The sequence below is a fragment of the Tachypleus tridentatus genome, chromosome 10 (genome assembly GCF_004210375.1).
Source record: "Tachypleus tridentatus isolate NWPU-2018 chromosome 10, ASM421037v1, whole genome shotgun sequence".
In the NCBI taxonomy this organism is placed as follows: Eukaryota; Metazoa; Arthropoda; class Merostomata; order Xiphosura; family Limulidae; genus Tachypleus; species Tachypleus tridentatus.
In genome coordinates, this window is record NC_134834.1 from 81378287 (window position 1) to 81404103 (window position 25817).

Below are 25817 nucleotides of genomic sequence, written 5' to 3' on the forward strand. Positions count from 1 at the left end.
GGATACCGATATGGCAACACAGGAAGTGTACATAATACAAGTTTCTATATAGTTTATAAGAAAATACACAGAATCAACAACCTATAACTGAACCGTAAAACTGTGGTTTTCACAGCTTGTTTTGTGTCATCCAGATATTTATTATATATTTTTATTTCTACTTATACGTATGCCAGTTTTTTTATATATCATCTAACACTGGAAACACTAGTTGTTTCTGAAAAACATTCATATACACAAACTGTTTTCCATTCAAAACCCGACTGGTATTTTATTAAAACTTTCTAGAAATAAATACAGAATCAATAAAATTTCATTACTATTATATATAGACACACACATACATCAAAACAAACATTCAAGATTTCTGAAATTTGAAAATTAATTCGGGCAAATATTTAATACAACAGCTTTTTACACATGTGTATAATATAATGTGAACATACCAATGTTAATTCAAAACTTATGGTTTATGTTGTATATATCAACATTAAATTAAACCTTTGACGAAAAGACTTGAAAGAAGGGTGTAGAAATGAGGTTATACAAATGGTGCTGAAGATAAAGGGTCCTCTACAAGTTTCCAGTTCTCTACCCCTAGATTTTAATTGAATCTGTATCTACTCTTTATCAGCATTATATATATACATATTTATATATATACATTTTTTAAAGGATAAACGTAAATCAATATGGGAATAAAACAATGAAAATTATCGGAAGTCTGATGTGTTGACTGCGGTTTGAACATACTACTAAAATAAACATTTTATATATGGCGGAGTTATTTTTGTAAATGCTGTACAAATATTTATCACATATTGTGATAATCGAAGCTAATGAATGCAACCTCTTTATCCCGTATACCCCTATATAGAATATGTGTACATAAATACACTAACATGTACATACTCTAGACGTACAAAACTTATTTGTTTCTTGTCTACTGTAAGCTGTAGATTCCGCCACACACGACTGAAGGAATTTCAGTTAAAATAGAACAATTACGTCGCTCTTGTAATTATACATCAAGAGCCTCTACGGTACCTATAACTTTTCCGTTTACTATCAGCCTCCTTCAAGTGACTGACGTAGCGAATCACGCGTTCTGTCTTGGCAGTTGTGTTGTATAACTTACGGCCATGTGTTAACTAAACACTAGCAAGACATGCTTATTTGTGATGTGCATCTATAGATATATAAATGTGTATATATTATTCTAAACAAACAAAAAAACCGTTCAAAGCATATCCTGTTTTCAAGAGTTTTCTTGCATGTTGTCGCTAGTAGTTTTTCTTTGTAGCCTTGGTTTTTAGAATACGTTATACTTCTTCAATCGACAGCAAACGCCGAGGTACAGGCGTTTACTGTATTATTATATATAATATCGTATATATACACACATAATATCGTATTCTTCTGCAGCTTTTGCAACACGAGAAACTGATATTAATCTAGAAGCAAGGAGAAAATTGTTTGTTAAAAACATGGCTGGTTGGACTTTACACACTGCTATAACTAACAACAATGGCCGACTTATTTTTTACACAAAACCTAGGCCATAATTATAACTCATACTAGATTTATGTGTTGGTTTCAAAGCTGGTTTGAAATCCAGCTCACTATTAAATTTCGTGAGTACAGTGGCCTACATTACAATACTTAATTTCTTGCTGCACGTGGATTTATCAGGAATACATCTACTCGTAGTAACAACGGTAACTATTAACTTTCAGGAAACTGTTCGAAATTTGTAACAGCGGTATTTTGTGGACATACAAGATGTTGGAATTGATGTATGTGTGTGTTAACCAGATCAGCAAGTCTAGGTTGATTAACATAAAACCGTTACAAACTGCTTGTTGTTTTGCTTTTATAGCTATTCTTCTAGTATACGCCTTTATTTAATATACAGACTATAAACAAAGGATGTACAATAACTTAATATGGAGAACCACATGATCCATGGGCAAATCTAATTGCTGGTGTTGAAATTAAGTTTAATTGTAGCCTTAGTGTTACATATAATTCTATTTTAAATTTATAGTTTCTACATCAAACAGTTCCATGGAATAAAACATTAAACGAAATCTAATGCTTTTACGAAGCAAGCCTTTAACAAAATACGAGAAATTCGATATTTTTGCGTTACTAAATATAATTACACAACACAACTGATGTAACGAATATTACATCTTACGCATGTGCAATAAGTACACTTCGCAACAATATTGATCATTTCGCGTGACACGTAAGTCGTTCTTCAACGTTCAAGGCAATTTTTAATACTTAAACCAAAATAATATTCGTGGTGAATGCATCTTTCAGAGCACCCCCCCCCCCGACAGTGTGTTGAAATATTATATATATATATTTTTCATCTAGGTTACTTCTGAAAATGAATACTATTGTTGTCATTCTACATATTCAATGCTAACTTGTACGCTTGATACCTCCTTCCCTAGGAGACAATAGTATTTTATGTAAATTAATTATAATTATGAGAGTTCTAATATATTATGTATTAATTCTGAACTGTTTGTTGGTTAAGTTTGCAATTTCAATTTTCAATTGCAGGTCATGATGGTATTGAACCTAAATCAATGTCATCATTACTAAGTTTGCGGATTTCGTTATAGATCAAATGGTGTATATTCTATAAAGAAGTTAGCAGTTTAAAATAAATTAATTACAATATTATCTTTCTAATATAATTAGCGTTCTACAAGTTATGGGACGTTATCTTTCAGCTATTAATGTTTGTTTAAAACACGAGTAGGCCTAACCTCAGTCTAGACGTTGTAACTGCGTAACAATTTTAATAATCAAAATGAAAACAAAACTGAACAGAAATTGTTGTGATATAATTTGAAAATTCTATACGAGAAGGTGTACAGCAAAATGTACCTATTGTATTTACTCAATAAACACAGCTTTATTTTCAAAACGTCATTATTTCCGATTCTTGCTATATAATTATACTGTTTGTTAGTAATATTTTCAGTGTTATGAGTTAGTTCTTTGCGAGAGGACAGTGCTTAACTTTCTGTAATAATCGAATCTTCTTACAATATCTACAGTGGATGCTATAAATAGTAATGAGTAGTTAATTTAGTGATTGCGTATTCACTGAGTACTAGTTCAGTGTCAGAAAAATTATAGAGTGACATTTATCGTCTCTAATCAGTTACTCGAATGACTGGTAAGAAAATTTCGCAACCTTATTTTTGAGTTAGACATCATACAAGGAAATTTTTGTTAAATGTTATTAGTGTATTAGGCCTACAGTATTTAGTTACAGCAGTATCTGTTGAAAAACGGTGGCAAATGTTAAACATGTAAATTAACTTCCCATGATATTTTCGCCACATAACTTAAAACGAACCAGCCCAACGATAGAATACGTTACAATATACTTCAATTTGTCTAGTATTTAATAATCTATGGGCAGAAATTAATTTGGCCTTAGCTCAAATACTCAGACGATGACTTCATTGATTTTTATTACACACTTCATCTTAAGTTGTAAACTCATTCTCTCTGATGTAATAATTCTCAAAAACACCCAACCCAAAGCTTGTCATTCTGGGATTACTTATTTTCTCGTATAGGAAATAAAGGGAGAAAGAAAAAAGCATGACATACTGTTTTGAAACTGAAGCTTCAAGAATGTGGCTGTTGTAGTTTTTGTTTCTGTGGGATACTGCAAGTAAACTTCCGTTCACACACGCGCACCAATATTCCATGTACGTGTAAGAATCAGGCCTCATTCAGGTTGAGGAAATGTTTAGATAGAGGGTCATTCACCTTATTCGTACGTATGTTTAACGACTCTTTTTTGGTTTAAAGCAAAATAAAAAATACACAGTATTTTGTTAACTCGCATCATATGGAATTACGTTACACCGAAAGAGTGAAATTAGTATTGCTACACCATAAATCTACTGATATATCTTTATTCACGACTAAATTTATAAATAAAATATACAATGATATTTTATTATATATGTGCACGATGCACCATTTTGACACAATGCTCGTTTAGAAAGGTTCATAGGATTACATTATAAGAAACACGATTTCAAAAAGTTATTAATGCTTGTTATATCGCGCACAGGTACTCAATATATGTTTGAAACACCTACTGAAACATGTCCAAACGTGGTACGATAAACCACATTGCAAAACCCGTACTATTTCCTAAGTCGACTTCCAGTCCATTGTCGATCCAGGTGCCCGCACGGTTCCTCATTACGTGTCCAATATGTGCTCAACTGAAGTATACATACCTTCGAGGGGAATTTTCATGAGTCAGTTCTTGTATCAGGTCACCTACGGGCTAAGTCTGCCCTTTTCTGGGTACTTGATCTCTTGAGGCCGATCGTTTGTTAATTGTATTCTGTAACCACATGGTTCCTTGTACACAACCTTGTGGCAGTCAGACATAAGCGATAAACTAAAACAACTCCATTAACCTTGGAAACAGAACACAAAACAGTGCGGCTGTCATGTAGAGTACAAACTTACGCGCGTTTCCAAATCATCTGAACACACGTCTTCACAATTTCTGGTTGAATTTTGAAGATTTTACGTTCGTACTCTCATTGAAAACTTATGGAAGAATAACTGTCTTGCAGTTTATATATCAAATGATATACTTTAAATATAGCTTGCAATCACCTACTGTGTTTGTCAGTGGTTTGCAATCATTAAAGTACAAGAATAGCATGTGATGTCAATGACTAAACAACCAGCCTTTTTAACTGTTTTGTTCGTTAGAACAAAACTATCCCAGCACAGAAAAGTACTTCATATAGAATGCACATATTAATTCACACTATGTATTATAGACAAGTTAATTATACTTTTTAGTATTGCACAGTATGTACAGAAAAAAAGGAAGCATCACCCTACATTAAAATTGGGTCTGCTGGTGTAAAATAATGGCTCATATTATTCCCTCAGAGTATAGGAGTTTATTTTAATAATGTTGAAAATGTTATAAAAATACCATACACGAAAAAAACGTGTCTTACAAATGATTTTCTTCTTCTAACTGTCAGTGTACTTTTCAAAAGAAACATTTAACTTTAGCTAAATTTCAAAGCTTTCCATCTTCTATTGAAGTCGCCATCTTGAAAGTCACATGACAAACTCACGTTAAAAGTCTCTCCCGATTGGCCCAAAACAAAGTCTTTCTCCATGCAGACATGTTCACTTGTTTCTGAAAGCAGCCACCATTCACGAGGAAACATTATGTCTCGAAACACATTTCATCGTGTTTAAGACACTTAAAATTGCATTTCTCTAACAATCTCGGATTCTGATCATTGTATTGTCTTAATCATTAATGTACATCACGAGGGAAAAACAAATGACGAATCACTTATACTAATCAAAATTCAGTAAAAAGAGTGAAAAAGTGAAATACATTTTGATAAAATAAAATAAAATGTGATTGAGAAACATATAATTATAATGAATTAGCAACATATAGAAAATATAGTTCCTTTATAGTACATAATGTAAACAGTGCTGCATTTGCATCATTTTATTATAGCTATATTTTTTTTTTCCTTTTACCATCAGGACTAACTTTGACTGTCACAATGTATAAATCATTAAAAGTGTCTACAGGGAATATATCTCATTAACGTGTATATTTCGAAATTATAAACTTCCTTCATCTACCAATCTTCCTGAACTTACGAATTATATCTCATAACTATAAAACTCTAATCTAATGGACAAATACACTTGTACACCAACTTCGGGTGAACTCAATTCTACATTTGTAAATTAATAAACTGCAAAACTATCATGGCGATGAATAAGGTGATCACTACGATTGAGCCCTTCACACGCGAGACGAAGACTCCCTAGTATCAGCCGATCGTTGCTCGCTATTCGTGTTTATCTCAGTAGTCAAAGCAACCAGCCAACTACAGAATACGAAACCGTAATTTTTGGCTTGCACACGAAACAACAGCTTGCAAGCTCTCCCACATCGTCAAGCCACAGTGCAGAGCCGCAGGCATATGTTTGCGTGTGTGTGTACTAAATAAAAGTCTACGCATGCGCGTCTAGTTACTAGTTGGTTATACGTATATATATATATAAAAATATAAAAAAAAAGACCTTTTTCAAACCCTAATCACGGATTTAGTAATGCTGGCAGTCAAACCTGTACGGTGAGCTATTCTTTCTAAGTAGAGCGCACTGGCAAATTGTTTGTCTAGCTTTGCGCCTATGAAAATTAAACACTAGGGTTTAGCGTGACTAGAAATGTGGAGAGTTGCATGAGTAACGGACATCAGCAATGATAGGAAAGCTAGATATTTCAAAGTGTACGTGTATAAAAGAAATTTTACCTACTAACAAAAGTAACAAAATTGTACGTCGCTCTCCTGGACTTCGTTAAACAAACAATAATAGATAATTTACGTAATAAATTCTGCTAACCTATTTACACATTAGGCATTTAGCACCATTCGAAACACAGCCCGATTGTGGAGTCCCGTCGCAATCCGTTTATCCGATACAAACCTGGTATCGTTGTGTCGTCCCTAGTCCCTTATTTCGAACTATCGACCACAAGGTGAAAATCGGCCAGCAGCAACTATCATATACTTTTTAATTTATACTTTAGCATTTTTAAGTGTTATATGTCATTCTTTACAATTATTTTAACATCACAAATTCAATGTACATGGATTGATTTTAATAAGATTATTGATATTATTATTTTATGCATGAGGAGTTTGGCACTAGTCTTGTCAAAGGTCCTCCTTTCAATAATTTCTTCAAGGTTCTACTAGTAATATTTGTTAATTTCATTTGGTTTAAATAGCACCTGTCCTTTTCAGACTTCTTTTTTCTCTAGCTTTCCAGTTGACCTCTCTTTCATTTTTTCCTATTCTCTCAGCATACATAATTTGTCTTAGTAACATCATTTGAAGATTTTACCAATTTTCCAAAAACCGCATATTACCACCTACGTACTTCACTTTCTCGTTTAATGACATGCGGCTGTGACCAGGAATATAAAGTATTGTCCCGATTATAGGGCGATACCGAATATAAGGTGACCCCATTTTCGGAAATAGTGAACAAGAAAATCAAAACTGAGTAATAACGTCCTCTTTTATGTCTGCAAAATCAATACTATAACTGAACAGCCTGCAGGGTTTAGTGACAATAATTAGCGATGACCTTGAGCGAACACCTTGCGTGTATGTGTAACTGGATGTTATCTGGGCATATGGGAATGAGTCCATAAAGCATGGATGTTGCTCCCAGATTGATGCTCCTTTGATGCACTTTCTGGGCTGCAGTATGTTTGAGAATTGTTAAGATTCAGTAGTTTCTTTGTCAAATACTTGACATGTGTAGACATTAGTTACAGCATCCGAAAAAAGTGTCAAAAGTTCTTATTATGTTCCTGTCTCCATATTCGATTGTAGAGAAAAAAGTGTTTAAGTGAGATGTGGTGGCCAACACTCAACAGACCATCTAGTTGAATGGACATTTCGTTACCTTTAGCTCCCTTGCAAAAGATTTTGCTGATCCCTTACAGACAGTCCACTGCTTTCCACTGGTGTGTGTGGGATGTTTGCAACAACTAATAACTACCACGTGTGATGAACAGAACAGGACTAGTCAGAAATTCTTGTAGCAAGCCAGATCTAATTTTAAAAAGTTAAGATCTCCTTTTGTCTAACAATTTGGTGCCCACTACAACTAATATCCGAGACTTCCAAAGTCCTTAGCTAAATTGCCAAAATGCCAACATTGTAGACATCTTCAAGGTTAAGTAGCCCAAAAGCGCAGCGCAGTGGTGTCTGCATACACTACTAGATACTGCTGTGTGATTATCATAAAACGTGAGGTTGTAGAATTCTTTGGTTGTACCCCTCAGACTTTCCTTCACAAACAGTCTTACTCCTACAGTTCTCATGCGGGTCTTTCTACAGCTTCCTATATCACTAGCTTAACCCACATACATTTGACACTGCTATTATTCTACGCTCTTCTGGTGCTCAATAGTCTTTCAAGGATTTGGGCAACAATGCCATTCACTGAACAGTCTCCGAATTATTTCTCTGTCTATTCATCCATCATTGACAAATCGATTATTCCAATTAGCTATGGAGTTGAGTGATTTGTTTTTAATGTATTTCATATCATCTGGGTCTGGTAGAGAGTTCCTTGAAGTATTCTTTCCAATTAATTGAGGTCGCTGACCATTAATCAGCTACGTGTTGAGTTTTTTCATTTACTGACCAATCACTGCGTCATTATAAGGTAGCAATATTTTATTGTTTTTATCTTTAGGCGGATTATTCTTGATCACTCGTATACAAATAACATAAAGACCTCTCCAGTTAAAGAATTACAACGCACATGATCTACCAGTTAAGTCTGCCAGGACCACAAACTTCATACCCAATATTTCAAGAGAAATTCCAAAATTAATGATAAGAGAAAGAAGTGAAGCTAAACACGCACTCCCTGGCACACTTTCTTGTAGGTACGGTAAAATCACAAACAAGTCGAAAGCACTCTTGCAGACTCGCTAATTAATCCAACTATCTACTGGTATTAGCGAAGCGAGGGCCTTTGGCCCACATTTACAGAGCCCCGAATTTGATGCCTGATCTACTTACTATCTGCACCTTTTCGGTTTAACGATTATTAGCGCTATAGTGCAAGTTTAATTTCTTTAACCAAGTTACGAACGATAATTAGCAGGCCCTAGAATTTACGTGTTCTGAGGGTAAATCAGTGCCAAAATTAGGGGTTCCACTTTCGGGAAATCTCCATAAAAGTGTTTTTCGAAGAATACTCAGGTTCCCTAGGGGCTTGGATGGAAAGTTTTTACCTTTGCGCAAACATCAGGGCCGAAGAAATTCATTCGGTATAATTTAGAAATAGGTTCAACCAGCGGTTTAAGAGAGTGACGTCACGCTACACAGAACCTTGTATATATTTCTACATTGTTACAATAATTTTTCGCAGTATTTTTAAGAAAATTCGAAATGTCACGCGCTCCTCGCTTCACATCGAATCTAAAACCCTCTCGAGCAACGCAATGCTGACGCTTAAATTAAAATATTATAAACACAGCCTCATAACAGTATCATTAATAAACCTTGGTTTAGCCACCTAAAGGCACCTAACTGACTTCGTTTATACAGCACATAAACTGGAGAAAAACTCCGAAAGATTATACAGCCTAATTACAATTACCTTCTTGCAAAAACTTGGTGTTAAGTATTAGTGTTTGTTTAAACAAAATATAGTCTTGATTATCTGCTGTGACCTCCGCGGAGTATCGAACCCCAGATTTTAGTGTTGTAAGTCCGTATAACTTTCCGCTTTCACATCAGGAACCAGGTATTAGTGACTGTAGTTGAAGGTACAAGGGCTGTTCAAAAAATACGCGGACTGACGTCATAAAACAAAATGTACTTTATTTAGAAGTTACAGGTCTGGGACCCCTTCAAAGTACTCTCCTCCCCAACGCACACACTTATCCCAACGGTGTTTCCACTTGTTGAAACAGTCCTGGTACGCTTCTTTTGTAATGTCCTCCAGCTCCTTCGTCGCATTTGCCTTAATCTCGGGAATCGTCTCAAATCTTCTTCCTTTCAAGGGTCTTTTGAGTTTGGGGAACAAGAAAAAATCGCAAGGAGCAAGGTCAGGTGAGTAGGGGGAGTGGGGAAGAACAGTGATCGAGTGTTTGGCCAAAAACTCACGAGTTCTGAGACACAAATTTCGCAGCAACGCGGTCATCTTCAATTTTTCTGTCAAAATCTCGTAGCAAGATCCAACTGATATCCCACACTCTTCAGCAAGCTCCCTGACAGTCAGACGTCGATTTGCCCGCACCAGGGTGTTGATTTTGTCGACGTGTGGGTCGTCAGTTGTCGTGGAAGGACGTCCAGGACGCTCATCATCTTCAATGGACTGTCGACCATCCTTAAAACGTTCATGCCACTTGAAACATGCCGTACGCTTCATAGCAACATCACCGTAAGCCGTGTTAAGCATAGCGAAAGTTTCAGTCGCAGATTTTCCAAGTTTAACACAAAATTTCACAGCAAGTCGTTGCTCCTTCAGGTCATTCATTCTGAAATCCGCCAAACGAAAAAATCGCACTTCACTTAAAACCGCGTAGCTAATACACAAATAAAGATATCTGCAATCGGGAAATGGCGTCGTAATCAGCTGATCTGTGCGAACCTAGCGACACCAAGCGGATTCCCCTAACCAACTGGAGCCGTGCAATTCAAACAGTTCGCGTATTTTTCGAACAGACCTTGTATATTAGTGCTTTCCTATAAGTAATGGGTTAGACAGAAAACGAAAAAACATTACTTACTCTTTCGGTAGATAAAAATACACATTTCTTAAAAGAATCAAGCTATTAAGTATACACGAGAAACACGCTGTACAATGCTATATATGAAACAATGAAAAACTGCAAACTTTGCAGGGGGATGAAAACAATATATTTGTGTATCTGCACTTTTTTCACGTTCAGTGCTAAAGCTGTTTTATTCAGCACAAAGACGGAGGAGTGTGGAGCTGATATACTTTTAGTTCCGTCCTCCTCCTGCAAGTAAATAAAAATTTAACATCTTCACTCTATCGAAACCCTCTCGAACTGGTTGAAATGCTTATATATTGTTGCACAATTATAATACCTTATAACAATATACATTTCTCAAAATAGTACAGTCCAACTTTGTGCGTCATAGACATGCTAATTCCACCAATAATGTTCTTATGTTATCACTGTGTGAATGACTCATTTGTCTAAAACTCAAGAAAACACGCTATACAATCCAGGTGTCGAGCCCGAAAAAGAATGTTTGCTTTCCATTGTTTATCTTTCAATGCACGTTACGTCGTGAAAAGATCTATATATCTCGTAACCGAGGATTGCACCTATAGAAACTCATAGTACAATAAAGAAAGAAGTTAACAGTAGAACAAACAGAGAGGCAGAGAAAACACAGAAAATGTTAACTGTGAATAAAAACAAGTGGGGTATGTACTATACAACCCCCTTTTTTATATTGCAATTTAATGTGCCCTAAAACGAAAGCGACGACGTTTAACCGTTTATTATTTCGATAGCTCTTTCTTTACAGGCTTCTTCGAGAAGAAACAGTTTTGGGGCAAGGCGCTAAATTTATTGTTTAACTTGGCTACAATACAATTACGGAATACCGGCTAAAATCATTGTTTATTCACACAAACAATCTAAATGTTGCAGGATGTTGGTACACTAGTCAACTACCGAAGCGCAACCATTAAATTTACTCAATCATGAACATTAATACAACAACGGAGAAAACACGGATCACGTGACGTGTACGTATATGTATAGGTGAGTGTGTGCGCGCGCGCGAGAAAGAGATACTTATAGAATAAAAAAAACAAAAACGAGCGAATGTGTTTTGCACACGACACGCAACACGGGCTATCGACCGGGGTCTGCACCCAACTGTTTACGATAGCAGAGCTTTGCCTTGATAAAAATGCCTTGGACTGCTGATCACGAGTACAGTAATGGTAGTGACAAGCAAGAATAACACTTCGTCATGAGTAAACACTACCCTTACGTGAAAGGGGAACAGTTCCCCTATTTGGGTAGCTTGTTCAATCACACTAAATGGGCTAATATAGAAATGTAAGTAAACCGCTGGCAAATTACAGGACTGAATTTTAACTTAGTATTTATGTCGATTAACTGTAGAATAGCGACAACAACCTCTATTTCCTTGTTAAACATCTATACAAAATATTAAAGAGTTTCCATGATCCAGAAAACTATTGTTGTTCACAAATGAATCTCATATTTGAAAATGACAAAATGCATCATAACAGTATATCTTTCCATTTAAATATGGGTATCGCAAAATACGCCCTCTTAAATTCTGCAAGACATGTGATGAGTAATCAACCAAAGATATACAACGAAATCATTGTATTTCAATCACGCAGTACAAAAATGGTCATTTATATCTATACAGAATATTTATAAACGTATACTTGTTTATAAATATGCTCTTAGAGTGGACTGTATATTTTAACCATAAGATTAGCAATTTAAAACAACGTTTTCTTTAACATACAATCCACAAGATAATGATTAAAATGAATGAATCTAACTGGGATATTGGAATGTAATGTTTGTAAGTACAATAAATGTGTATAGTCAAACCTATAAAGTAAAGTACGTTCCTAATCTTTATTGATAGTAGCCAAGAAACCTGTATCATGTCGTGATTTTAATGTGTACAACTGAAAAGATATATATATAAATGTTAAACAAAAATTTGCATATGAAGCAAATCCTATGCTAACAGTGAAGGTTCAAAAGAGAAACTGAAATAATTATTAGTTACGAGGAAAAAATCCATATAAAAGCATGATGCGTTTATTTTTTAAAATTCTCTCGGATATACATGTATAATTATCTTTCTCAGAAACCCTGGTTTTCGCCAAGCTTAACACGACAGCATGCGACCACGTCACAAATGTTTCTGGCTTTTTTTTCCTGACTGAACTGGTCTTACTGTTCATGCGCGAACTCTCACTAAAAGAACACGAAGCCAAGCGTAACAAAAAGAGCCTTGAGTAACCGGCCTGACTGGGCTAGTTTATAATATCGTCTGTAAGTGTAATACTGCCGTACTACAACAACATGTTAACCCTAGCCTAACTAACCATTAGAGCTTGTACATCCAGTACTAGTTTGGCTTGTTCAGAACAGCAACGTGATACAACCAGGTAGAACTAATCGATCAACAACGAGAATGTCTTCCCAGTTTAAGCATGAAAGCAACAAAGCAACGATTCAAGACCGACCATTACTACTCAATAAACAAATACGTGGTTCAGAACAGTCCATTACGACTACTCAGTAAATAAATAAATGGCTCAAAACAGTCCATTACTACTCGGTAAACAAATAAGTATTTAAAACCGTCCATTATTACTAGGTAAGTAAATAAATGATTTAAAAACATCCATTACTACTCTACCAAAGGCTTTAATCTATGCAAAATGAGATGGTATTTGCTTATTTGATTTTACAACTACATTATTATTTATTGCATGTTTCCTCAAACAGCCGCATACTGCCACCTGGTATGATAACCACAACGTACTTTATTATTACTAACAATTTTCTCCAATGTATTACGTATGATTTTGTACAAAACAGTTATAACTGAAATAAATATCTGTAGTAACAAAAATATAATTATTAAATTACTATAACACACCATTTGTTGTATGAATTTCTGCTTATAACACGGTTAATTGTTGCAGGTTATTTAATATATTATAATATTCATAAATGTTTCGCCTGACGAAACTGTTGTAACTACATATGAGAAACTGAAAACTTCTGTTAAATAAATACATTGTGAAGTTCGCACAATTCAGGTTTTTTTCCCACAATTAAAACATTGTTTTTAAAATCTAACATAATGTAAGTGTATTTCAGTTGTAAACGTTCATTAGTATCTTTAATTGTCAATTACGTTATGACATCCAGTAGCAATATTTACTAATTTTTAATTTTGAAAAAAGTTTTGTTTGTTAACATTCCATCAAAGCTACTCGACATCTATCTGCGCTAGCCGTTTCTAATTTCGAAGTAATGGGAGCTAGTGAACATCACTTGAAACAGCTAGTCAATACTATCTACTATCTTAGGCTACTCTTTACTAACGAATAACGAGACTGACAATCCCTTTGTAACGCCCCCACGGCTAAAAGGGCGAGCATGTTCGAAGACAGGATTCGAACCAATGGCCCATAGATTGCTAGTCGAATACCCTAACCATACTTATATATTTTTCTATTTCGAGACATACTATATACAACTGTAATATGTGTTCAACGACTTAAAAAAATACTATAACTAGGTGATGAACACGTAATTATGTTGATGAGACAAATACGGTGGTTGTTACCATGGTACCGTGAGAAACGTACCATATGGACAGTATCATCAGTTAACATATGGTGACCATGTTGGTAACTATATACTTGAACCGAAAGCCACTATAATAACCCAATCCATCATTTTCTAGGTGATCAACACACATTAATTTGTTTAAAAAAATGGTTCGTACACGACTTCAATCTTTCCGGGTTTTTTTTACAATAAATCTCGATTTTCTGCAGCCGATAGAACATGAAAAATATTACCGGCTCGAGCACTACGTTGGAACACGTGTCACACTGTAGTTGCTTCAGAGAAAATGTAGTTCCTTTTGGTGCAGTCCGTATAAATTATGCATAAGCTTATTTTATTCACTACCAAAGTTTGATAGTAATTTCTACTCCATTAGTAACGAAAACGTGATTGAAATTGAACTGTTGTCTTTGATTTGGAACCTTGTAGTTTTATTGTTTGTTGCATATATGTATCCATACACACATAGCATACGTATAGGTGAAACATACGTCCTTCGGTAAATGCCAGACGTGTATAGTTTACACACCAAAAATTGGGTTCTACGCGAACGAGAAGTGTTTGATGAAACCCAGTTTCAAAAGGCAGTTAATATTTCATGTACACTGAATATCAACAAAATATATCAACAAACCAGAGCAAAAAACAGTTGCTCGCGTCACAACTTTAATATGGAGGAAACATTATTTTGAAGCACTTAAAATGGTTAAAAATATCTACCAGTTTCCAATAGTACAAGTAAAAAAGACGTTTTAATGTGGGCTGTTTCTTAATAATATCCTTACTTCTATGATTTTTTTATGTTTACAGCATTTTGAAGAGATGTGCATTAGCTTAGAAACAATCATTCATGATTGATACACGTATTATGAGAAAGTAGTTGCGTCTTCTAAACAGTAAATTTCTCACAAAAGAAAAGTGTGTGAACGAATATCTTATTTGACACAGATACGTTATATACGTAACAAAATATATGAAAATATCGATGTGGAACTCCACAATACCAGACTGGTAAGAGAACTGCCAGGTTCAGACGTCACTGTTTTAATAGACTCATTGTTTAAATTGTATTTGTATGTTTACAGTTATAACAAAGCCACAACGGCAAACTGCTGCTGCTGTCCCTAATGTAGAACTACTGACCAGAAGGAAGTCTTTGTTTGTTGTTAATCGCAAAAATTCACAATAAGCTGTCTGTGTTCTGCCTACTGCGGGGCACCAGAAGGAAAACAGACAGAAGCAATCTAATGCTTACCATCCATGCAAACGAACTAACTGTCATTCATATAACACACACCCGCAGCTTAAAGAGCACATAATATTTGTTTGGTGCTGTACGCATTCGAACCTGGTTCGTTGTTCTCTTATCCAGAGCTTTAACACAGAAACAACCAGCGACCATTCAAATAAAAAATAACCTTGAAAACTGTTTTGAGAAAAAGGCAACAATAAGCAATGCTCAAATATCCATTACTGTTAACTACACATTCCTACTTGCACGTGTAGAATTTAGCTTGCAGAAACGAGGTTAAACTGAAACATATAATTATGTTAAGTAGGTCACACGACCCAAACTTCCTGCACCTCTGCTGTCAGTTTCTTCTGGACGTTGAACTAACTAGCACTGTCATTATATTTATCATTTTAAAACTTTGCAAGTGAAATAAAGCAAACAAAAAACTTGTGTCACAATGTACCAAACTATTTCTCCCATATTAGGTAACGTTAAACACAAAGCTACATAATGAGTTAAGGTCTGCTCATTGCAGGTATCGAAACCAGCTTTATGTCGTGATAAGTCCTCAGATTTACTGTTTATTCATCAGGGGCATACATAAGTTATTTTTTTTACATTCAAATATTAATCTGGTTTTCAATAAGTTGTGTTGCGTACTATCATGCTTTTATTTGATAGTTTCTTATTAACGTGTTTTAGTGTTGGGCTTGATTAAACATTTTAAATAAATTTTAAAAAATCTGTTATACTATATCCAAAAGGGTGATTTGAATCGAAAGAGGTTGAGAGTTTTGGTGAAACAAACGTTTGTGTGTGTGTGTGTGTGTGCAAAACAATCTGCTATTTTCATTTACAGAGTTCAAATGTTTAGGTTTAGTGTTCTTGTCACTGCTCTAAACCACGCTCCAGTCAACAGGTTATCGTATAAACACGTTACGTATCACATGACCCAAAACTTAACTTTATTATTGTACCTTATTTGCCTTTTTTCGTGGATCCTGTGTTGAGCGAATTGTTACAGTTTAAACAGTTATATTTTCAATAAATTAGCAGCTTCTTACTTTTCGATACATCTGTAAATTAACCGCTAATTGTGCAGAGTTACCCAGAGACAGTAATGCTTCACAAAATCTCCCTGCATATACTAACGCAGTGAAAAGTTGTCGCAGATTTGAGTTCTGAACCGCGTGTTTAGCACATACAGGAAATTCGCTGTCGCGCAAGTTTGCTAGGAAGAGCTTTGTGGCTATAAGCTATGTCACAACTCTCCGCGGAAGGATATATGTACAGCTAGATTGTTACGCGATGTAGAGTCGAATAGCACAACATTCTGAAGAAGGAAATATTTCATGTTTTCTGAGGAAGCAAGGATATTAAATTCGAATAGCAAACGTTTAGGATAGCAAATAACTCGAAACGACACATCATATCAATAGGGTACTACGACCAAAGGAAAAGACACTGCGATGAAGCCAGGCTCACCTCAGGACGCCCTTAAAATAAAACAAACATGAATTTAAAGTTGACGGAAGCTAACAACTTAGGAAGTTGTTAATTTCATTTCTTCTGCAAAACACGAAATTCAGAAGCTCCAAGCTAAACCTCTAAATCAATGGACCTTGATACCTTTGATCTAGTTAAACGTGGTATTGGAAGCCGACGTTCACATATATGAAGAGTCTTGGAGTGTTTTTAAAAAAAGTATGGTCTAGGTTGGCCTCGCTGTTACAATGGACATCACGGAATTGGTAACATAACACAATCTTCACTACCAAAATGAACATGATTGACAATGAACACGTAATTATAGGATAGTGAAGGATCTGGAGTATCGTTCCTATAACGTACGATTCACTCACTACAGTGTGGCCCTGGCATGGCCAGGTGGTTAAGGCACTCGACTCGTAATCTGAGGGTTGCGGGTTCCATCCCAGTCACACTAAATATGCTCGCCCTTTCAGCCGTGGTGGCGTTATAAAGTGACGATCAATCCCACTATTCGTTAGTAAAAGTGTAGCCCAAGAGTTGGCTGTGGGTGGTGATGACTAGCTGCCTTCCCTCTAGTGTTACACTGATAAATTAGGGACGGCTAAAGCAGATAGCCGTCGTGTAGCTTTGCGCGAAATGCACAGTACAGGACAGTGGAGAACCTGGACTATCGTTTTTATAAAGTACAATTCACTTACAGTATACAAACAATTTGTCCAGTGGGCACGACACCTTTAACAAATTTATGGGAATAAAATTTTGTTTAAAAAATGGTACAAAAGAAAAACGAAAGGAAAAGGAGATAACAAAAAAGCGGTTTATAAACAGAAAGATAATACTGATGGCTATATTAAAAGTTGCGTTTCCAGTTTCGAGGTATTTCCATGACTAAGCAACCGGTCTTATGTGGAACGTGCATATTGTTTCCAGTAATCTTTAATGCATCAAAAGGTATTAGACGTTATTTTGTTTTTAGAAATACATTAAATGCTGAATAGACTTGATTAAGTTCCGGCATTACTTATGAATGACTAACCTTTCCTTTTATAAAACAGACAACTAACAATTAATACTTCACAAGAAATGAACATTTATTTTGGCAGTGTTTATATAACTTTTCCGCCCACTAGTTAATTTTTTTTTTTTTAATTTTAATTCAATCAATATGGATGACTCATTGAAGAATTACTCTTAAAACTTTGCGACGTATTGTTGAGTTACTGTTTCAATGAGTTTTAGTCCTTCGGAGAACTTTTTGTTTTCCAGTGTCCTGGGTAAACGTGCCAGAGTTTGGGCCCTCTGGTTAGCAGGAATGGCGCTTCGCTTTCGGGGCATATATGCATTATAAGAGTACAATCAAGTACCACTATACGATCGGAGTAGCCCATGATAAAGGTGGCCACCATTCGGTTTTATAACTGAAGAGAAAGGCACAGATACTTCTTTAGAAGGCTCCAGACATGGAAATAACCATTTTAATCACTGAACACTACGGTAACCTTTATCTTAATGAGTGAGAACTTTATGTCGCAGGGTCAGAGGATATTGTCACTTCTTTTCAATACTTCCTGACAGATTAATGATTTCGACCAAAGCAGGCTGGTTTTAACTTGTTTAAAATTAAAAACAAGAGATGCTTTGATGTTACTCTGTTTTCCAGATTGTATATATTAACTTTGTGCAGGATGTAGGGACAGACTGTAAAATTCACAGATTAACTGGATACGTGGTCAATTCGTGCCAAGAATAGGCGGTAGGCTCTATTCACTAGTTCTGTCCTCATTTATCAATTCAAAATCAGGAGCACACCTACACGCAGTCGGAAAAGCTTTCCACGAAATTTTCAACCAAACTTAAGATTCACAAATCGTAAAGATTTGTTGTTGTTTTTTTACTTTATTTAACGGTGTGAAACACTATACTGTGTCTCAGAACGGCTGGTATGGGTATTAACACTTTTATTGATAAGGAGAGAACAACGTTTCGACCTTCTTAGGTCATCTTCAGGTTAATAAAGAAAGAGTTTGAATGTGGCCGTTGCCGGACACGTTCTGCGATACATTTTTATTTTAAGCGAGTTTCTTGTCATCAAGAAACACTATACTGTGCCCTTCGTTATCTCAACAAAAACGTATGTATTAAACTAAAATTCCTCGTCAATAAAATACCTAAGGTATCGTGTAATCCGTATCGTTAATGCGTTGTTTTCAGACCGCATTAAAAAAAATGGAACCCGTGCTTAAATCGCATTATACTATTATTTTATTACAACAGAAATGACAGCGAGTAGCATTCACGGCGAAGAAGGAAAACGACAAAACTAGGGTTTCGGCAGAGACCCGTCATCTTCACGTATACAGACAGGACCAGGTGGTTAGGGCGCTCAACTCGTAATCTGAGGTTTGCAGGTTCAAATCCCCGTCGCACCAAACATGCTCGTTCTTTCAGCCCTGGAGGCCTTATAAAGTAACGGTCAATCCCACTATTCTTTGGTAAAAGAGTAGCCCAAGAGTTGACGGTGTGTGGTGATGACTAGCTGCCTTCCCTCTTGTCTTACACCAATAAATCAGGGACGGCTTTTCGCGAAATTCAAAAACAAACAGACTGGATGGTGACTATTTTACTAAACTATCTCTTCTCCAATTTTACACAACGATGAATAGCTATTAAACTCATCCAAGAAGTGAGAACGAAATGACACACTCTCTCTCAACCTTCACACAGAAGCTCATACAACAACGCCATCAGAGTTATGAAAAATAAACGGCCACTTTAAGAAGTAAAACATAGCGACCACATTAACAGTGGTCAATGAAAACCGGACGGAATAGTAAATTCAATATAACAAGTAGTATATGACACTCAGAACTCAGTAATTCATCATAAGTTTAAATACATTATGACGTGCCATTGTAATCACTTATATAAATATAAAGCGGTGTTTGGGGTTAAACATTCTGCAATACTAACGTCACACACACGAAACACTGCTGTACGTAACAATACGATTTTTCGATCTTAAAGACTCATCTTAATTTATTTTAAACGTTGACATAACAATGTTTAGGGATAATATAGGGCCTATCGGTCTATCTCCGCTGTCCCATCCTCTAAACTATATTAAAACTATTATAAATAAAGTCTTTAACTCAGCCTTTTAAATCATATATGTATCAAACTCACTGTCTTTACGACATCCGAACGCAACCCATTCCAAAGACCAACCACTTTCATAAAAAATTGAAACTGTTAGCTGAAGATGATTGATACCAAAATTTGTCTTCTTCTACTATTCTTACTGTTAAATATGAAAAATTGTAATGTATCAACACTATCAGTTCTTTTAATAATCTTAAACATCCCAATCATATCCCTTCTAACTCTTTCTTCTTTAAGGCAAAACGTTTTGAGAGATTTCAGCCTTTCCTCATGTGACAACCCCTCCATCCTAGGCACTATTCTAGTAACCCTTCTCTAAACCCTTTACAATAATTCAATGTCTTCCTAATGTAAGGAGCCCAAGACTGAACACAATACTTCAAATGTGGGCTAAGTAGTGACGTATATAATGAAATTATAACTTCTTTAGACTTGTATTAAATATTCTACACATACAACCTAAAATCCTGTTTGCTCTAACACTAAACAGCAGACTACTTTAGAGAGTGACCAATCATAACACAAATATCCCTTGTTTCATAACCCTGTTAAAGTTATTCCTATCCAAATTATGCTTATAATTCAAATTATAATAACCCACATGCGTTATCCTGCATTTATTATAAAATTAAATCTTATTTGCCATTTATTATTCCAACTCATAAAATCCCCTTTATAAATTAATAGCAGCCTCTCGACCTTGGCAAAGTTTGGTAATTGTATATGAATAATGAATAAAATTACGAATAAAGAATATACCTAAGTCTAATACAACTGGCGTTAATATACTTAACACAATTCTGCATAAGTGAATTTTAGGATTAGTAACTTTAATGGCTTTTCAGGCCTTCGACTGTTCTGTGTTTTTAAGTCTAAACACTTCTCTCGTGTTTGAGGACCATTAACTGTAACTTTAGACGTTAATAATACCACTGAAACAACGATCACAGATTAAATGAAACCAGGGTAAATGTGAGAAAGGCTTAATGTACAAAACAATAAGAAAACTCTGTAGCAATTTCTTCGAAACTATATTATCAATTACCATCTTTTGTTTTCTCTCTTTTACAGCAAATCATTGCATTATATTAAGATACAAAATTCACACGGTGAAAACATGTGTAACTGAGATCACAAACCACTTAGATAAGCAAGCAAAACATTTTGTTGATGAACAGGCCACAAAAAGTCATAAATATTGGTAAAAATGAGGAAGCTCAATATTCTTATGTCAGTAACATTGATATGTTCTGTTGACTGCTCTTAGGCTTAGCATAAGATAAGAGAGCATCACACGCACAAAACAATCTAAAAATACATTTAATAAGTCGGTCACATATGCGTGGGAGGACTTTGGTTCGTGAGAAATAACCCTTCCCGTTAAGAAAAAAAAAAAAAAGTATTCTATATCTATATAAATTTATTGTTGTTCCATAATGGCTGATACAAACTTTACTTTATTTCGCTGTGTTTCCTGTCGTCAGATCTCCCGAGGGTCAGAGATAATATTTTCCCAACAACATTCAGTCTGTCTCCCTTATTTTCCTACCATGAAGGTACGTGTTTGTAAGTACCCGACAAGGCAAGTTTCTCGTGAGCTCAAGAAACTAACTTACAACAGGCGATCAAGGTATTAGACCTAACGCTTCAGTTTGGGGGTTCAAGACGCAAGGGAACAGGAATAACTTTGGTCGTTCGAGGAAAAAAAAAAAACTAAATTATTTTTATTGACCAAACAGAAACCTGAACTTATTTTGGCAAACAACTGTGCTATAGTTGCATAATTCGTTTTAAATCAGTGTAAACGAAAACGTCATACAATGCGCAGATTTCTAAGACCGCATATGCTAGTTATATAAAACCATTTTTATTGCTATCTGTAAGTGATATACAAGTTTTTCTACACCTTATCTCCGGATTAAAAAGCCGCTAATGTAATTTCTTGTTTCGTGCTCGAGTTCTGACTGCATTGTTCAACTGAGTACAAAATCCACTTTCATGTCTTAGGTTTTCTTGGTCTGTCCTCTTATCGTTTTTCAATTTACTTTATCAGCCACCAAGTTACTGAAATTCAACTAAATTACACAGATCAGTCCATTGCCACGACAATTTTCGAGCATATAATATGTAGTTACATGATATATATGTTTATGTCTGTGTGTGTACAATTGCCCAAATACACAGAAACAGTTAAAAAATGTCGCATGTACATTCCTGTTAAATTTCTAAAAGTCACTTTTGACACATTTACTTTCTCACGACCAGTCATATTGAAGTCTTAAGAACCAATGACAATTTGGGAATTTAAAGAATCAAACAATCTTTAGCATTTTTCATCTAATGTACACTTTATTGACGAAGGGCCCAGCAAACCATATACTACTGTATCAAACGTGAAAAAACCCTTATCGAAGTACGCCCAAATTAACAGGAAAAACAAACATAGGGCGTATCTATTTCCAAGATAAATGAAAATGTATATGTAGTATAGTACTATTTGTTGGGCCCGGCATGGCTAGGTAGGTTAAGGCGTTCGACTCGTAATCTGAGGGTCGCGGGTTCGAATCCCCGTCGCACCAAACATGCTCACCCTTTCAGCCATGGGAGCATTATACTGTTACAGTTAAGCCCACTATTCGTTGGTAAAAGAGCAGCCCAAGATTTGGCGGTGGGTGGTGATGACTAGCTGCCTTCCCTCTAGTACACTGCTAAATTAGGGACGGCTAGCGCAGATAGCCCTCGAGTAACTTTCCGCGAAATTCAAAACAAACAAAACTATTTGTTACTATTCCAGTTATTCATAGTGTAATTTTAAAATGAATTATAATAGCATAATTATCACAGAAAAAGCAGTAGTTTACTGATATTTCTACATATATTTTTTGTTCTAGTGGTTTTATATATATGACCTATGACAGTAACAATGTGAGAAGCGTGGACACGATGAATAAATTACTAATTACTTCTCACACTGTTAATAATAAAAACAAATACTTCAGACAAAAACGTTTAACTTTCAATTCTACTGATCTATTTGCTAAAACAATTAGTGTAAACAATAAAGGACATAGAGAAAGGTAGAGAATAATACAAAACAGTGTAAAATGATAAATTTATTACATATTTTAAAACTATAGCTATTTCCGGTGTTGAATACACAAAAAGGGGGGAGGTGTGTCGACAAAATTTATGATGGCCTTAGAAGTAATTCAATATTATCCTCGACACAGAATTCGAGTTCTTCCTGAATTTATTTCCCACACTGCCTGTGATAAACACCTGGCTAACGATGGCGCATGCACCTACTGGTGATATGTCCTTTGGAAACCACGATAACTACCACTTGGCAGAAGGCCTCGTTAAAGAGCTTAGCGCTGGCTGTAATAAAAACCAAATATTCGGCTGACGTGGCAGGTTTTACGTGTCGTTGTTGAGATATACATGTAGTAGTGAACAATATTCAATCTTTGCACGACGATTAATGATTACACACTAATTTGGGGTACTGCTGATTCAATAAGAAAGTTAATCAAGTTTGCACACTACGTATAACAATAATGAATAAACAATTCGCAAAATTTTCCTTCTAAACTTGACACTTAATTGTACAAGATGAAATTTCCAAATACAGTTCATTAAAAACACGAGTAAAGGTGGATATTAAATATGTAAGTGTATATATATATATGATTAATTATCCATCTCGTGGTTTACCATACAATCGCCGTCCAGTTTTTCAAACATCATATGAAAACATAAATCTCAGGCTTATGTAATTTATGTAATGTCTATTAAAAGGTAAATATGTTCATGCTGTTTTTCATAACTCTGTTCGCACAATCAACTACTGACGTGTTTCAGCTTTATAAAAAAAAATTGCCCATATCTACTATTAATCGTTTTTCTAAAAATGCTTTCTGCTGCTAGTTTAGGTTATTTGGTTGAAACCAAGTTACTTACCAAACAAAATCACTCTGAATTGAGCATAGATTTATTTGGAGGGAGAGAGGACCTACAAATAAAGACGAATACGGTCGAGTTGGTGAAAAACTTCTCTGTACAAGATTCATCGATTGTATTCTGTAGTTTGTTTAATTCTTGTTTCCTACTGCCCACTCGTTCACAAGGTTCTAGTTTCATATTCCCATCATACCTTTACATTAATATACCTTGTTTCAGACTTACCTGATGATAAAATAAGCAAATTTATATTTAAGAAAATCTTATGCAAACAACAAAATAAATCGATTAATCAATATCCAATAATGATACGTATTTCTTTCATAAACTCGAGCTGAATTTCGTAATATTTAATTACCATACTTATTCATACTATGAATGTAGAAGGCAACCAGAAGAAACACATCAAACTTTTATTCTTCTTTATTTATTTCAGTATATGATATTTTGTGTTAATGCACGAATGAATTCTCAAATGGAAAATACGGACCCACGACAACACCTCCATGATTACTGACTCTCGCTTGAAAACTACTTTTAATACTGCATTCCTATTTGTCAATACAGATTTTTTAAAAATTTCGTGTTATTTTGTTGAAGGATGACAAGTATATTCTGTGAAAAATTATAAGACTTGAATTTGGTCGTCAAATGAAGTCGACCACCAAAATGTCTTTAATTTTTATAAATATTCAAAAAGCTTTTCTTTGAACGGTGTTTCAATTGTAGGCAATTGCTCTAAGTTTTCTTTACATGCATTGAACCATCATATTTTTGTTCGTATATCTTTTGTATTGTTTGTTCATTTTCATTTTTTTTTAATGTTTAGTTCAATTGTATTCGACTGAAAAATGTGTTTAACAGTTGTTTTATTGAAACAGAACCATTTCTTTCTAATCAGATTTCAATTTTATGGAACATAGTGCCGAATTTTTCTGCAACTTGCATGTATTTCTCATCATGAAAAATACAATCTATAATTACCAAATTACCTACCAAATTATATTCTCACTTTGAAACAAATAAACTTTCAAGATGCCTTTAAAAAGTAATAAAAAATGAATAAAAAGGCAGACTATATATAATAAACAATATTTGGGGGTGAGACATTGTCCGTGCACCGGAAAATACACGTTTTGTGAATATCCGCGCAGACGCTAATTAAAAATATTTGGGAATTTATTAAACGCACTAGTTACTCAAAGACTACTTTCAGAAGTCTTGGACTGGCCAAACAAATCACCATGAAAGTACAAACAACTATAAAACCTTCACGTTTCTACAACCTAACTACCACCCCTATACGGTTCAAATGGGATTGAGCCGCTTTCTCGAATGGGAAGCTTGTGTTACATCAACTTTGGTTCAACGAGCTCAAAATGGAGAGCCCGCAAGCGAGTGCATTCAATACAAGTAAAATCGATTAAATTGGCTTGTGTTCGACAAAACTGTTTTTTTTTTTATACTCCAAGATATAAGCCCACAGAAGCCTGTATTTACATTGTGGTACATTTCGATAAAAAGAAAAACTAACAGCATGTGAAAATAATCCATATTTGAGATAACCCTACACAAGGTCCTTCACGATATAATAATAAAAATAACGAAATACAACAAAAAGCTCTTGCTGGTTTCTCAAAAAACGTTTTGGTAATTACAACATTCACAACGAACAACAGTTATACTTTAAGCATACGTTAAACGAGCTATCAAATTATTCTACAGATATTAGCAGTCATTCATCGATTGTATTTGTTTTTATTATAACAGTATATGGACCCATTCTATATCAACATCAGAAAAGCAGCAAACGACATTGCACAATCAAAAATAATCCTGACTTCAAAGTCAAATTGGATGGCAGGCCCAAAAAACAGTAAACCTACAGCTAATAAGACATGATATAAACAAGGATGGGCGATCTGAAATACAGTGGTTTAACTTATCATACTAGTATTTGTTGCTGAAATT

At 35.1% G+C, this 25817-nt stretch overlaps 1 protein-coding gene across 1 annotated transcript in view; it reads right to left on the minus strand.

Moving 5' to 3' along the window:
* The window catches only part of LOC143228388 (uncharacterized), a 129105-nt gene that overhangs the window by 82178 nt on the left and 21110 nt on the right, over positions 1-25817 (minus strand).